At 56.8% G+C, this 16,676-nt stretch overlaps 1 protein-coding gene across 2 annotated transcripts in view; it reads left to right on the forward strand.

Moving 5' to 3' along the window:
- Positions 1 to 6,679: 6,679 nt before the first annotated feature.
- CAPN11 (calpain 11) overlaps positions 6,680 to 16,676 on the forward strand; it is a 38,233-nt gene continuing 28,236 nt past the window's right edge. The window contains exon 1 of one of the 2 annotated variants that reach the window (XM_075925039.1): positions 6,680 to 6,822. The gene's annotated coding sequence lies outside the window, so the exon portion shown is untranslated. Of the gene's footprint in view, positions 6,823 to 6,868; positions 7,007 to 16,676 lie in introns of those variants that run through there. The other variant, XM_075925040.1, reaches the window with a different exon arrangement.

A 16,676-nucleotide genomic window follows, 5' to 3' on the forward strand; every position in this document is an offset into this window, starting at 1 on the left:
TCTCCACAGCTCCGTGTCCCCTCTCCGGCTTGAGAGGGAGGCTGACTGTTGTATTTGCCCGCTCCCTCAGCCCACTGCCCAGTAATTGTGCTGCCCCTCAGGCGTAGCAGTACCTGGCCCGGCTTTGTGCTCATGTGCCAGGAGTATGGCAAGGGAAGTGGGTCTTCTTCCAATCCACCACAAACAGTCCCACCTATTGGGGGGAGTCTGCCCCTCCACATGATGTCATTGGGGCAGGGATGGGCTCAGCATGGCCATTTTTCCTGGAGGGCTAGGGTATAGGAACCAGCACAAGAGGCAGGGTGAGGGTGGCAGGTTGGGGAGCTTTTTGTCTCTGGCTCAGCAGGGACCCACAGTTGGTCACTGACAGCCGTTCAGTGGCCCATGTGGGAGATAAATTGGCTGGTCTCCAGACAGATCTCAGTGGACAAGTGCTCATCTCACGCCTGCACTGACTGGCTGCCGTGTCGCCACCTTCAGCAGCAAGCCCAAGGATTGACTGGATACCTTGTGGGCGCCCACCCTGTGCCTGCACGTCTGGCTCCAGAGCTGTCAGTTCAGCACCTTTGCCAGCTCTGTATAATCCCAGGTGCCCAGCGACTCTCCACACTGCAGCCCAAGCTGCCTCTGCTCTGGAATCTGCCTCGCCCAGCTGGATCCAAGCGTGAAGCTCCATGCACTGAACCCGTCACCATCCTGCAAGTGGGTGCTGGGCTCACATGGTCCCATACACAGTGTGCCCAGAATTTCTCGGCAATGGAGAATCAGGTGAGCTCTGGCCCCAGCCAGATCCCTGTAAAGGGGTGGCGCGGGTGGCATCTTGCAGTGCGGCCCTGGTGCTGGATAACCTTGGTGGGTTGCAGAGGTTGTTTGCTTTTCCGTTTATTCCTGGTGCAAATGCGGGGAAGTGGTTTCCCTTGGCAAACAGGTTCCCTGTGTGCTGGGCAGGGCTGCAGCTGCCTCTCCACTGCAGAAGCAGGGATGCTTGCTCAGCACCTCCCTGATCCTAAACAGTATAGCTGCCCTCAACCAGTGTGAGCAGTGAGTCTGTGGTCCTGAGCTTGCCCCTGCTGCCCCCGGGCTGTGGGTGGCCCGCACAGCACTCTGGTGTGGCTTTGGGGGCATGCTGATGGTGACCCAGGATGGGATGACCCCCCACAGCACCCTGGGAGGCAGGACTGGAATTGGGGAGGCAGCCAGGGCTCAGGGCAGAGCTGGTTATCAGGGGTCGTGGGTAGAGCTCAAAGGTCCATGAGGGTGTCCCTGACTTAATCTGAGTCCCTGATTGCCATGTGCCCTGCATTGGCATCTCCCTCCCCTTACTGGGTCACGGACATTGGGTAGGGAAGGGCTTTGGCAGGCCCCTTCCAACAGGGCACAGGAGGGTGGGTCCCACACTCCCCTGCAGCCTCCTGCCCTGTCTAGGAGGCAGAGCTCTGGTTTCAAAAGCTGTGGGGGCTGATGTTCCCCGTCCTTCCCTGCGGAAGGTGATTGCCCAGCCTGGCAAGTCTGGGTATGGGGAAACCTGATCCAATGGGCAGCTTTCTGCCTTAGTTGCTCCTTCTGGGGAGGAGACTATCTTCCCTTTTCCTCTCCCGCCAGCTCTCTCTTCTCTCTGCCCCACGCGCAGCTCTCCCCCGCTCTTATCTCCTGCCACCCTTTTTATTCAGCCTTGTTCTCTTGGCACGTCCTTCAGCCCTGCAACCCCTGGGCCCCAAATGGGAAGTGTCCCTCTTACCCACTCCCAGAGGGCCCAAACTGGCAGGGCCCTCTCTTGCTTTGCCTCCCTCCCCAGGGCCCTGAGCTGCTTGGCGAGAGCCAGGCCCTGGCCTAGAATGACGCCCTGTTGACTCTCAACCTTTGGAGCTCCCTGACGTCTTGGAATATTTGAATCTGACATTCCCACCCTCCACCTATTCTCTCCACTTGTCCCTTCCCACTGTATCCCCTGATGCATCTCCTGACACTGCCCAAAGGCGCCCCAGACTCACTGTCACAACAGCAGTGCCTGGCACTTCTAGCCCACGTCACCCATCCAAAGCGCTGCCAGTGCCCAGCAATAGTGTTCAGTGGAGAAATTGTGGGGGTCCCACTGTGGCTGGGTGAGCTGTGGTTCCTTCTGCATCCCGGACAGATTCTCACTCTGCTTTGCTGGGAGCTGCCAGGTCACTTGGGACCAGCGCTGCCTCCTCTCCAGCTGGTCCTACCCAGCTCCTTCCAGCATGTGCCTGGAAGAGGGGGACAGAGCAGATGGGAGGGGGGGGAGGAAATGAAGAGCAAAGGGAAGTTGAGTACCGTTTGTTCTGAGATTGCAGGACAGGCCAATCAAGCAGCAGCCCATTCCTGGTGGCACAATCCCAGGGAACGGAATGACTCCAGAGATGGGGTGCTGTATCCTAGGTGATGGTGACTGGCAGGGCATGAGGGCAAATGGTGTGGGGTGGGGCCACAAACCAATTTTCTATCAAGCCATGGCCCATGCTGTGAATATCCTTGGATGGCTCCGGGCTCCGGGGGCGGGGACAGTCATGTGTGGCAGGAGCCAGTTCTCCTTCTAGGTTGCCAACTGTCTAATGCCACAAACCCAAAGGTCCCTGCCCCGCCCTGAGCCCAGGCCCTGGTCCCAACCTTTCTTAGGCCCCACCCCCACTCACTCCATTTCCCCCTCCCCACTCCATTGCTTGCTCTCCACCCCTTCACTCGCTTCACCCTGCTGGGGCAGGGGATGGGGATGCAGGAGACTGTGTGGGCTCCGCTCTGGGGCAGAGGGTGGGAGTGCAGGAAGAGACTCAGGGGACGGTGTGTACCTTGGGCCGCTCCTGGCCTGCACACCCCTCTAGGAGCTCCTGCCAGGCACCTCCAGACTGTCAGTACCCAAAAGCTAGTCTGGCGGCAGTAGCCTGCGAGAGATAGCAGGGCACGATGCCAGGAGACTCCCGGCAAAACCGGGAGGGTTGGCAAACCACAGGCAATGCCAGCTCCCGGCAGCAGGGGGTGCTCATGGAGCAATTGTGGGGTGGCTTCCTCTAGTTTTGTCTACGGCCACTATCAGGGTTCTGGGCCCCTTTGCTGGGTGCTGCCTGGCTGCTCTGCTCTAGCCAAGAGCCTGGGCAGCACTCAGGCACTCTGGGTGAATGTCCCTCCTGGGCACAAGAGAGCAGCTTCAGGCCCTGCTTCTGGGTGTGGTGCCAGGCATAGCTGAGGCGTGACTCACGGGGATGTGGCTCCAGAGACAAAAACAGCTGTCACTACGATGAGAGGAGGGCTGCCCTCTTAAAGGCGCAGGGGCCTTTCTTCCTCTGCCTTGGCCCTGAGGCACCGCCAGGGGTGCTGGAACAGTTTGTGGCATGAGGGTGCTGAGAACCATTGGCCCAGCCTGCAATCTCTGGATACGATGAAGACCTCATCAAACCTGGGGGTGCAGCAGCCCTCCCCGCAGGCCTGTAGGGTCCGGTGCCACAGGCCAGTTCACAGGCTACATCTTTCCACAGAGGCGCTGGGCCCGCGGCTGCTCCCCTTGAATCAGTGCCCAGACTGTCGCTGGTTTCAGCAGGAGCTGGAGCAGGTCCTCTGGGAAGGAAGGTTTGTCCCAGAGCCCAGGAGGGCACCCAGAAGGCAGGTAGCCCAGAACAAGCTGTAGATAACAGGGAAGACACCAGCAGCAGGAAGGAGGTGACAGGGCCATCTCAAAGGGGCAAGGAGTCTGGGGGGAACATGTACATTTCTCCAGCTTCCCCTGTACCTCACTGACTGCACCCCTTACCCGCTGCTTGTTCCCATTTGAAATGGACCCATTGTGTCCCCTGGGGCAGCCCTTGTTGCTCCCACCTCCAGGGAGATAAGGCAGGGCCTGCAGCTGCATGGATAATTCTGCAAATGCTGATCTTGGGGAAGCACTTTTTTGTACTGGCACCAGAATGAATGAGTCCATCACCCAGCTCCTGGGGCACCTATGAGCCCCTCACTCAGCCCAGTGGCCTCTGAGCCACTAGCCGTGCCTGGGAGCCTTGATGGGCTCACTGAGCAGCTCCACCCACCCTGGGGCTGCACACTGCATGTAATGAATGGACAGTTCTCGTCAGCCGCCTTTGTCTCTCTCCTCAGGGCCAGAAGTCCCGGCACCCTTGCCCCTCTCCTCCAAGGGTTCAGTAACCCTTCTCCCACCGCTCATGCCAGGGGCAGGTGGGTGACGCTGTGCTTGCCATCTCTACAGCTACCACATGCCTGTCCCGTCCCCCCCGCTAGTCTCTGCAGTGGCTGGTAAATAGTGCTGAATGTGTAGCCACCAGCTCTTTCCCGTCAGCCCAGGTGGATCTTCCCTCAGACCTGGCCACGTTGCCTTCACCAGAACTTCTGGAGTGGTTCTGCAGCTCTGTTCAGCTTGCCCTGTTCTCTCCTGGGTGTGTCTGTTTGGCCTAGTCCATGAGCAAGGGATCTCTTGTCTCTAGTTCCCAGCTTCTTGTGCACCCCACAATAGGCTGCTGGGTATTTTGGAGCTAGCTCTTGATCAGTGAGGGACACCTAGAAGATAAAAAGGTCCCAGCAGGTTTTCTGTTAATTCAGCCGCCCAACTGGAGTTTCAATCCCACTCCCTTGGAGCCAAGGGCAACATTTTCACTGCCCTCACTGGAAGAAGGCTGAGGTTAAAAGGGGTGAAAGCAAAGCTCATTAGCCAAATCTAACCTGCTCTGAGTGCTTTGTCCTTGGAGATGTGACCCCTTTATAGCACAGCTGTGTCTGTTCCGCCAGGGACAGGCTTGGGCTGCCCAAGGCTCTGGGTACACCCTGCACCAGTGGGACTGCCCAGGGCAGACACAGAAATGTCATGGGCCAGGGGTTCTTGTGTCATGTTCACCCCACCCGACATTCTCTCCCTCCCAGACCCCAGTTCCATTCTTGCCCTCGCTCCCTGCAGCATTTTCCTTCCTGCAGCTAGTTTGAATTAGTACTTGGCTAGCCTTGCCTGCTTTTGCCTGTCAGCAACAGGCTCTGCCTGTGTTATCCCACCAAGGCAAACCTGTCCTCCAAGTGGAAACGGACTCCCTCTCGCTGTCTCCTGCCCCTCCCATGCTTTGCACCAAAGCAGCGGGTGCTGCTCTTTTCAAACACAACAATGGAAACAAACAAACAGGAAGCATGGGTAAGCTTACAGCAAACACTGAGCCAGTTTCTTCTGCTAGGACTTGCCTAGCCACATGTACTGCAGGGTAACCTAGCACTGCATGCACAGCCCCTCCCTCCATGTGGGCCAGGCGCACACAGCTATACACCACCCCCACTCCTCACACGCCCACCCGACCCAACATTCACAGCACCCCTTTGTGTACTTGCTCCAGGTGCATCCCCCTCCACCAATACTCTTGCCCTGCATGTGTAGCCCCCCAGAACATGTGCGCCTGTAAGGGCATATTACTGTGTGCAGTCTCATAAGCTGCATGTGTGGCTTTATGGGAATAGATGGGTGTACTTGTATAGCCAAACTCGCTGTACAGCTCCGTGTGCTTTGGCACATCCTTCCCTCCCACAGGCTGTAACTATGGGGGGAGATGGGACACTGCTTTGCCCCTCCCTTGAGAGGTGTCTTGAGGGAGAATGCTATCAGGCCTTTCAGTGCATTAGCTCCTAATCTAGCTTGCTGGGGATCTGGTCCCCTCGAGGGGCATCAAGAGCTGCAAAGCCCTTCCCACTGGGTGCTGACTGGATCACTGACCTTTCTGCAGCGCCTCCGGAGCAGTTCTCAGACAAGTGCCTGGAGCGGCTGGAGAGGAGTTTCCCTGTGACCAGCTGAGAAGGATCCAGTTGGCTTAAGGCTGCTGTGGAGGAGCACAGCCTCTTGTTGTTGAGTAAGCAAGGCCCAGCCCTAGGACATCCCAGGCAGTGTGAGAGGAGCATCCTGCTACTGGAGTACAACATGCAACCTGGGCCCAAGAGGCAGAAGTGATTGTGATGAGCGAGCCCTCTTCAGGGTGAAGGAAGATGGCAGCAAGTCCCCAGGGCCTGAGCATTCGAGAGGGAGCCAGGAAGGCTAGGGTTATATTCCTGATTCTGCTGTGGATGTGTTTTGTCACCCCCGCCTCAGTTTCCCCACAGAAGGCTGATCCTGAGCACCTCTTATGTGGGGAGGGTGAGAGGTTGTTTGCACAATGCTGCATGGTTGGCATGCAGGCTAGAAAGGCAGGGTAGCATTATGTGTGTCCTCTACTGGATGGAATCAGAACTACTCACATGTGTGTCAAAGACCCTATACCCATAATGGAGATTCTCCTTCATTTCAGTGATTAGCTCCTCTGCTTCTGGATCCAGGCAGGCCTGAGCCTCTGCTTTAGCCTAGAGTGGGGGGCCAGACTTGGGGCTTTCTCTTAGCCCCAGGGCTTGCCCCTCTGGATGCATCCCTGGCACAGGCACCTTGTGTGGCATGGGGGATCTCTTTGGGCAGCGAAGTGGGAGTGGAGGCTTGTAGTGCAGTCTCCTCCGGCCTTATAACAGCCAGGAGTCGAGTCCTGAGGCAGCCGGAGGCGGACAGGAGCTGCAGCCCGGCCCCCAGAGCAGGGCGAGCCCCAAGCAGCGAGGAAATCCTGCAGCGGGGCGGGGAAGGGGAAACGGGCTTCTCCAGGGAGCAGCTCCAGAGCAGGGAGTCCGACAGCAGCGGCTGCGCCTTTAATTCCTCCGCCCATCCCCCCCGGAGCCCCGGCCCTCCCTCACCCTCAATCTGAGCTGCATGCTCGGCACATCCTGCCCAGCCAAACCCCACCTCCCTCTGCTGCAGCGAGCGGGCCGGGCGGCGCCCAGGGCAGGAGCCGCAAGAAGGGAGCAGCCCGCACAGTAAGTGCCTGCGAGCCGATTAACAGCTCAGCTACTAGCGGCTGCTATTTCCAGCCCCCCCCCCCCCCCCCCGGCGGCCAGGGCCTGTCTGGCAGGGAGGGACGGGCTGGTGGCAGCCCCTCACCCCCCACCCCGGGACACTGGCCCTTCCTGGCAGCTGTTGGGTGTCTCGGTGACTGAGCAGGTGAGTCAGGGCGGAGGCCGCTGCCCCTGGAACAGGCTCCCCCCCCCATCGCTGAAGGGGGGGGACTCGTAGGGCTCTGCCTGGGAGTTTGTGCGCCAGGCCGCCCCCCCTTGGGAAGCGTGAAAAACCCTCCCCACCCGGCTGGGGGCAGCGGTGGCATTTTCTCTGCGCCCTGCCCGGCGAGGGGGAGCAGCTGGGCTGCCCCGGTGCCTGTGAGCCGCAGGGCTGCGGAAGATGCGAGTGCTCAGCCTCCGGGCTGGGTGTGTGTATGGGCGGGGAAGGGCGGGTGTGGGTGCCCCCTGGGCATTGTGGGGTGCCCTGCTGGGAGTGCCAGGCTAGAGCATTCCCCTTCGCTGCACTTCCCCAGTGCACCCCGGCTGGAGAGGGGCCTCTTGCGGGGGAGGGACAGTGGGCATGGGGAGGATCCTGCCTTGCTGAGAAATGACGTCCCAGCCTTGGCCCTGGCAGCAGATGTGTTGCAGCAGTGGGGCCCTGTAAGTGCCTCTTTAGAGGAGGGTGCAGCCCGCTGGCCCTATGGGACTTGGGGGGTCCAGTGGCTCAGGACTGGGAGCTATGCGGGAGCCCGGGGGAGCTGTGTGTGAGGGTGGCTATTGCAGTTTGGCCTCTGCTTGGCTCCTCTTCGGTGCTGTTTACAGGAAATACTTTTCCTGCTGAGAGGCTCTGTGCTGGGCCTTGCGCCCTCTGGGAGGGTCTAAGCCTGTGTGCAAGCACCTCTGAAGACAGCACCTTTTCCTCAGTTGAGATGTCAGACTCGGCCAGAGTGGCTTTGTGGCTACAGAAGATCCCAGAGCATGTTTCCCAGGAGTTGGTGCAAACTCCCTTGGCCTGGCCAGATCCCAGGCTGGGTAACAGAACTGTGCCTTCCTCTAGTCCTCCTTGTTGCTTTTGTTTGGGTGCTTGCCTTGAGTTCTTGTGTGCAGTGTTACTCTCTGAAGTGTTTCACCCCAGAGCCTTTCAGTGCTGGGTGATCAAGCATGTAAAGCACTGCAAATCTGCAGATATCTACTTTAGCTCCATTGGTATCTGCATCCCAGGTGCGGATATCCATGGCTTATTTTTGCATATACAGATGTGGATACAAATTTACATCTAGAAACCTGCAAATTTGCAGATACCAGCTTTATATCGACGAATATTTGCATCCATGGATGTAGCTGCAGATATCAGCAGCTCATTTTTGAAGATGTGGCTACGGATGCCGATTTTGCAAACGCGTGGGGCTCTACAAGTGTGTACAGGCAGTCCCAGAGTTACGCGGATCCGACTTATGTCGGATCTGCAGTTACGAACGGGGCTTTTCTTGCCCCGGAGGATGGGAGCGGCAGGACGCCCAGATGCACCGCGGTCCCACCGCCTGCGTCCTCCGGGGCAAGAAAAGCTGCTCCGCGTCTCCCTGGTCTGCTGGGGGGGGACTCCCCCCCCAGCAGACCAGGGAGACGCGGAGCAAAGCCGCGGAGCACACGGGCAGTGGGACAGCCCAGATGCGCCGCGGCTGTCCCGTGGCCGGCGTCCTCCGAGGCTTTGCTCCCCGTCTCCCTGGTCTGCTGGGGGGAGCACGCGGGCAGCGGGACAGCCGCAGCACATCTGGGTTGTTCCGCTGCCCGCGTGCTCCATGGCTTTGCTCCGCGTCTCCCTAGTCTGCTGGGGGGAGCCCTCCCCCCCCAGCAGACCAGGGAGATGCAGAGCAAAGCCGCGGAGGATGCGGGCGGGACCGCGGCGCGTCTCTGCGGTCCCGCCACCCGCGTCTCCCTGGTCTGCTGGGGGGGGGCAGCTAGTGTGCCCCCCCTCCCCCAGCAGACCAGGCTTTTCTCGCCGATGACGCCTGGGGTAGAGCAGCTGGGGCGCTGCCGGGTTGGTCCCACAGCGCTCCTCGGTGCTACTGGACCAACCCGGCAGCACCCCAGCTGCTCTGTCCCAGGCGTCCAAATTCATCCGCTGTTGAAACTGATCAGCCGCTGATTCCAGAAAGCCCAGGGCAGAGCAACTCTGCCTCCGGCTTCCTGTAGTCAGCCGCTGGTCAGTTTCAGCAGCGGCTGAATCTGGACGCCAGTTCCGACTTACATACAGATTCAACTTAAGAACAAACCTACAGTCCCTATCTTGTACATAACCCGGGGACTGCCTGTATTATATGGAATTTAGGATTGGGGTGTGGCATTCCTTGGACTGATGAGAGGGAAAGTGCTATGCAAACAGCCATGGTAATTCCTTTGTTGCACAGTGTGGTGGTCAGGTGGGTTCAGGCCAGGTTTGAATTAGACCAGGGGTGGGAACCTAAAGCCCCAGGGCAGAATGCAGCCCCCAGCATGCTGGATCCGGCCCCCACAGCTCAGGGCTCCCCTCAGCATTGGTAAGCCTGCACTGGCACTCCCGTCTTCCTGTGGGGCTAGAGCACACACAATCTACTAGCTTGGGACCCCTAGGCTCTGGTGTGCGAGGGAAATGTGGGAGCGTCTTTCTCCTTCTCGGTCAGGAGCCACGTCCGTGAGGATTTGGTTTGCTTCTCACTTGTGTGTAGCCCCCAACTGATTTTTCTGTGGTCAGCAGCCCCTGACCCAAAAAAGGTTCCCTGCCCCTGAACTAGACTCAGTTCCTGTGGTCTGAGCAGCATTCCAAAGTGCTGGGCTCTTTGTGGAGTGAGCAGGGCCCAACCACACACAGCATGAGTGCAGCCCCAGTGCTGCGTGTCCTGTTTCCTTTTGCTTTCTAGCCATGGAGGGGGTTTACCCCTTTTTCCAGTGGGCGATGCAGGCCTTTTCCCTGACGTCATAACTGCAGGGAAGCAGGGTGCTCGTCCTCTTACACAGGCTCTTGATTCAAATCTGGAGGGTTGGCATGGAGCCAGGCCTGTCCTAGATGTTTTGGCAACACTCTCTCCTGCATTGAGTAGGGATGTGACTGGTTAACCAGTTAACATCACTCTTACCGGGTGATGCTTACCAGTTCTGGTTAACCCACAGCTAGGCTGGAGCAGCTCCCTACTGGCATTGCAGTGCAGTGGATCCAGGCCAGCCCCTGCCATGGCCAGACACAGACACATACACACCCTGTTTAAGCAGTTAACTGATTAAATGGGATTTTACATCCCTAGTATCGAGTACTACCTACGGCCAATCCTGGCCAAGGCATGGGAGGAAATGAGACCTGCAGCCGCCCTGCACTTGGTGGGCAGCCCCCTGCAAGCCCATCAGCTTTAGTCCAGGGTGACTTAGTCAGCTCAACAAGGAGCCACTCGCAAATGCCTGGGGAACAGCATGGCCCACAGCAGTGTGGACGGGGCACTTGTGATCAGAGCCAGAACAGTCACCTGGGTTCTGTACCTGGCCTGTGCACTTGTAGAGGGGTCTGCCTGCTGGGTCACCTGCTGTCAGGTGTCAGAGTCACACTGGGGTCCCAGTGCATGGTTCCAAAAAGCTTTGATGTCTGTTCCCTCCTGAGGGGGATCAGTACATCTGAAACTGCTGTCCCTCAAGGGGTACCTAAGACGGTGGTGACCTGGTTGGCAGGAATTGTTGGAGATCGAAGGGCTAGCTGGAGACTTGTCTCCCCCAGTGCATGGAGACTGGAAGAGTCAGCTCCTTGCACAAAGATGGAGGGGGAATTGGTAAGACTAACCCTATTGTGCAACTGGGGAAACTGAGGCAGAGAACAATGGCCTGTTCATGATTGCACAGGGAGTCGGTGGCAGGGCTGGAATTTGAACGCAGGAGTCTTGTGCTGCTTTCCTGGTTAATAATGATTGCAGCCACTGGGTAGTGGGATTCAATGAGGGCATGATGTCGCTGGGAGCTGAGCGACGATGGAACTGGTTGTACGGGGTCAATTTGGGTTTTGGGGGGCCTGGAACAAGAGCAAGTGGAGGCCCCTCCTCATCCCTTTCTCTTGCAATTGTCCCCCACACTCACCATCCTTCCCCCCACCTTGCTCCTGCGGGGAGTGGAGCTAGGGCACAGGGATTTGCCCTGCTTCTCCAGCCAGCCCCTGCATCCAGACCCCATGCCCCAGCAGGAGCACAAGGTGGGCAGAGTGGATTGGGGTGTGAGGGTTCCCCCATTGACCCAGTGGCTAATCTTCCACTGTTGGTAGAGGGGTTGTTTGGCCACTGGAGAGAGGCCTTTGGGGACTGGGAAGGCTGGTTAGTTTGCACCAGACACTGAATAGTCATGTAACTGCACAGAATGTTATCTGTTACATGATGACTCTTTGATAGTCCCCGGGGCGGGGGGGAGGCTGGCAGCAAGTGAGCTCCTGGCCCCACTCCCAGGGAGCCCCCTGCCACCCTACACTGCTGTTTCTGTATCCGAGGCAGCAGCACAGGGTGGCAGGTGGAGCCGGTCCATGAGGGGAGCCAGTTTAAAAACTAGCTCCCTGCTCAGACCAGCTCCCTGCTGCCCCACACTGCTGCCTCTGATACAGAGCAGCAGCATGGGGTGGTAGCAGCCTCTGTCCGTGGGGAGCCCAAGCTCCCCAAGGAGAAGCCTCTGTCCCTGGGATGCAGAGGCTGCTTTGCAGTAGCCTCCCCTCCCCTTCCCACCCCAAGCTGCTGCCTCTCTCTGAGACAGCAGCATGGGTGGGGGCAGGTGGCACTGCAGAGCCAGAGCTGGGGGGAGTTGGCTTTTAAGACAGCTCCCCCCAGCACTGGCTCCTGCCTGGCCAATATGTGTGGGGAGCTGGCTCCCTGTGCGTATTGGATTCAGCCTGCCCCCCGGCCCTCTGCACTGCTGCCTCTCTCTGAGAAGGGAGCAGTGCTGCTCTGAGAGGCAGCAGTGCGGGGGAAGGGGAGGCAGATCCAGTGCTTATGTGGAGCCAGCTTTTAAGCCAGCTCCTCACGGACACCGGCTCCCCCACGCTGCCCTTGATACAGAGGCAGCAAGGGGGGAACCCGCATAGTTGACAGAAGTAACCGATAAGCCCAGGCTTACCCGTGAATTGTCTAGTGAACTGCACGTTTCCGTCCCTCGCTGGAACCCGAGGTCATGGGTTCAGCGGGGGGGAGGAGGCAGAGCAGGATCTCCCTGGCAAGGCACCGAGCTGCTGGCTGCTCTGATGCTTGGCAGGGCTTGGGGAAGGGAGTGAAGTCAGGGAAGGACTTGGAGGGGGAGCCGTGGCATCAAACGATCACACTGAAGAGAAGGAGCTGCAGGGAGAGATGGGAAATGGAAACCTATTGGGTGCCCTCCCGTCCAGCTCCCGGAGGTCAGTGCCCTGCTGGCCCTGTTCCACGTGGCCTGGCCATGGGGCTCCCCCCTCCTCTGCAGTGGTGATTCCCCAGCCATAGCCATCCTGGTGGGAAGACTTCCCTGAGATTCAGCTTTAATTCCCACTATGGATGTGAATGGTTAACTGGTTCCAGTTAACTGGGGGGGCTGGAGTAGCTCCCCACCTGCTGTGGGCAGGGGCTGCTGCAGCCAGTCATTCAGAGCAACCTCTGTCCGCTGGGAGCCTGGGCACGTCGCAGGCAGGGGCTGCTCCATCCCACTGAAGCAGTCCCTGACCTCGGCAGGTGGGAGGGTCACTCCAGCCCAGCCCAACAGGACTGGAGTGACCCCCCCCCCCCGCCCGCATTACCCTGTAATCGGTTAACTGGCTAAATCTTGTGTTTAACCGCTTGACCAATTAAATGGGATTTTACATCCCTAATTCCCACTTCCTTGATCCCACTCCACCCCTCCAGTCACATCCCTACTGCCCGTGGGGTTTACAGCTGCAGGGGCTGCATGATCCACTCCCAGCCACCTCTGAGCTAAGGCTGGCAAACCTAGCTCTTCTGATCCTCTCCTCAGCCCCCACCTTCCTTGGGCCCTTCTCTGAGCTCCTTCCAGCAGGCTGCCATCTATGTGAGGAGATGTCCAGAAATAAGCACTCTATCCCCGACACCAGAGCCCCCCCGCACACCCCAGGAACAGCCCCTGGATGGCACTGTGATCTAACAGTTGTGTCAGTGCAGGATTTGACACCCCCCCACCCAGTAGAGCAACCTGTGGCTATCCAGAATCAATAACTACCCTATTTTGTTCTGTTCTATTCTGGTTCTTATGCTGTGCCCATCACCTTGGTATCTTAGCACCCTGTCCAGAAGAGGCTTGTGATGAAGTGAAACTCCTGGTGTGCTGTTCATGCCACTGCTCTCTGGGGCTCCCCACCATACTCTTGTCCTGGGCCTGGTCCTCTGGTCTCCCCCAGCCAAGGCACAGAGTTGAGGTTACCGCCCCCCTGCAGAGCAGCACAGACACTGAACCAGTTCCGTTCTGGGAGGACTCGGGCCTAAGGGCTCAGCACCCAGGAAACAAACCCCCAACTGGGACCAAAACCCCAAATAAATCTGTCTTACTCTCTGTAAACTTTTACTCCAAGAAAGCTAAAAGGTCTGCCCACTTTATGAACGAGAGATATGCACAGTGATTGCTGTTCCCTTCTAGGTGACAATTATTTACACTGCGTTTGATAATAAAAAAAAGTTTGTATGAAGTATAAAAAGTAGGATTTCAATGGCTGCAAGTGAAAAGAGTCAGATCCAAGCAAGTTGCTAAATTAAAACGAACAAAAAAAACACTTAGCTAGTTCTAATTCGCTAAGAAATTAGTTACAGGCAAATTCTCCCCCTAAACAGCTGTTCTTATCACAGGTAAAATCTTCAAGACAGAGTTGATCTTAACTTGGGCCTACAGCTTTTCTAAGTTCTTTGTCCTCTTAGGGTGGCCCAGGCAGTTTCAAAAGCCAGCTGAAGACAAAGGCTGATTACTTCCCATTGCTTAAAAGGATTCCCCCACAGGGCTGGAACCCTTTGTTTGGCATCTGCCATCCCCATGGAAAAATACCAGGTTCAAGATGAATTCCAGGGCCAGGTGGCATGGTCACATGTCTTTCTAGGACCAACCTCAGTGGACAAATATGACCATTCACAAGTCATTGGTTTGAATACTGAGTCATTAAATACCTAAAGTATCACAAATGATCCTCGTGAGCATATTTAGTACTATAAACAGATTCACACTTCATATTTCTAATCTCATCTGAAGAAGTGGGTTTTGCCCACCCAAGCTCCTGATATATATATATATATTTGTTAGTCTCTAAGGTTCCACAGGACTACTTGTTTTTAAAGTTACAGTCTAACAGGGCTAACTAACCCTCTGAGACTTTTTTCACAGGAAAGGATATACAGGTTCAGCAGACTGTAACTGTAAAATTGATGAGTCACATGACCGGTTTTGCCTAAAGCGTCTGAGTCATGCATATTTATATGCCAGTTCTCATAAAGTGGGGGGAGGGAAGGGGCACATCACAGGGCCTTCTCACCAGGAGGCCTCCAAAGCATCTGGATGGAATTGGGGGGCCCCATGCCACAGCTGTGCGGAGGAGCAGGCTTTCTGGTTGAGCTGGTATTTCAGGGCCCTATTGGTAGCGCTGTGTCTGGGGTCAGTTTTCCAAAAGTCTGGGGCGCTAGAATTGATCCCTGACATTAAAAAGGTCCATGCTGTTGGAGGGGCCTGCCAGGTATGGAGGGGGCCTTGGGCGCTCCCTGGATGACCGTTTGCTTGTGCTTCTCTAACTAAAGCACAATCCAGGGGATCCATTGGCTCCATCAGCACCCGGCTGCAGGGAGATCTGTCTGTTTCTGCTCAGCTGGCATCCAGGCCTGTTCTCCCCTGTGCCTGAAATGTTCTTCACTCCCTCTGCACTGAGGAGGCCTCCAGAATCAGCTGCTGGTTTCCCTCCTTTGTGATCATAGCAGTCATCAGAGCCTTCCAAAATACACTGGATCACAAGGCTAATAATAACCTATGTTGAGCCTACTGGGCAAGGCTCAGCTTATCCACGGGTGGCTTGGCCAAGACAGGGAGCTGCTGCAGTGCTGGGAGGAGCTTGAGATCTTTAAAGAGGAACCAGGAGTGTAGGGAAGGGTGCAGGACCACTAAAAAAGAGGCTGCTAGTTTCTATCCCCCTTGGGGATGAAGAAGAGCTTATAAGAATGGCCAGTGTTGCTAGCGCAAAGAAGTCTGCCTGCATCTGCAGACAGCCTGAAACCGTTGCTCTGTGGGGGTGGCAGCCCCCATCCTCATGCAGGGTGTTCACTCAGCTGGTGATAGAAATGTCAGCATTAATCACCTCATTGCTGATCACTGCATGGAGGGATGGGGAGGGAGGGGTGGTCTGTGCAGCATGGCTGGGAGATTTTGGGGTCACAAGTGGGTGGCCCTTGAGAGATGGCCCCCAATTATTTTTTTTCATCTGATCCCTAGAGCCAGGCAGCCAGAGGGCAGGAATCGAGAGCCCTGTTATGGCAGAGAGCCCCACCCACCAGGAACTAAATTGCAGAAGCAGTGAGGGGTGTTTCCCACTGCTTAGTTTGGGCCTCATTGTGTTCCCGGATGACTGACAGTCCCTGGAGGTATGAATCACCTGGGCAGGCTGTTGCTGGGCACTTAGCCTTTCACCTGCAGCACAGAGCACTGGCAGTGCCACTGGGCAATGCTCTTTCCCATGGCCAGAGCATGTTCACACCCCTTTCAGTGTTGCACAGGCCTGACAGGGAGGTAGGAAAGGGCCTGGCAGAGCACCACAAGGAGGCAAGGGAAACCACAAGGCAGGAAGCAAAGGTAGCACAGATGACTGCCTGATCGTCTTCCTCGCTCTGCCCTGCCTGTCAGGCTACGGCTACACTATGGGTACGTCTAGACTACATGCCTCTGTCGCCAGAGGCATGTAGATTAGGCTACCAGACATAGGAAAATGAAGCGGCGATTTAAATAATCGCTGCTTCATTTAAATTTACATGGCTGCCGCGCTGAGCCGACAAACAGCTGATCATCCTCATACCTGGGATGAGGTATACCTGGGTGGTCGACAAATACCTTTGATGTTGCCACCCGCGCGTCCAGACTATTGCGCTGAGCCGACAAACAGCTGATCAGCTGTTAGTCGGCTCAGCGCGGCAGCCATGTAAATTTAAATGAAGCGGCGATTATTTAAATCGCCGCTTCATTTTCCTATGTCTGGTAGCCTAATCTACATGCCTTTGACGACAGAGGCATGTAGTCTAGACGTACCCTATGCAATTTGCTGGAAGAGGCAATGTCAATAAAGCGCGGATTAGCATTTTCTTGTGCTTCATTTGCATAATCTCTTCTGGTCCGTTGTTGCGCAAAAACAAGCGGTGCGGATGTTTCCTTGTTGTGCAAAAACCTCTTGCGCAAAAACAGACCAGAAGAGATAATGCAAATGAAGCACAAGAAAATGCTAATCCACACTTCATTGGCACTGCCTCTTCCGGCAAAAGCCATAGTGTAGCCGTAGCCTCAGAGACAGGAGCGGCTGACAAAGGTGTTTCCTGGAGGGGAAGGTATTGACTGGACACCCAAGTAATGTGGCTGTGAGGTGCTTGGGCATCCAGAGGTGCTGGTGCAGTGGACCCCGGGGATGGGGAGTCGGCAGTGGGAGCTGGTGAGGGTGCAGGGATGAAAAAGGGGAGTCATAGTATGGCAGGGAGGGGCCGGGTGATGGGGAGAGGAGCCAAATTGGTATTGCCTGGAGTAAGGGATACTGGACAGGCAGTGGGGAGCTCACGCTGCCAGGGAGCGGGCACTAGGTTTATGAAGCTGCTGCAGGGAGAGTATATTCCAGGGGTGGGGAACCTTTTTAGAGTCGG

This window comes from Pelodiscus sinensis, chromosome 3 (genome assembly GCF_049634645.1).
Source record: "Pelodiscus sinensis isolate JC-2024 chromosome 3, ASM4963464v1, whole genome shotgun sequence".
Taxonomy (NCBI): Eukaryota; Metazoa; Chordata; order Testudines; family Trionychidae; genus Pelodiscus; species Pelodiscus sinensis.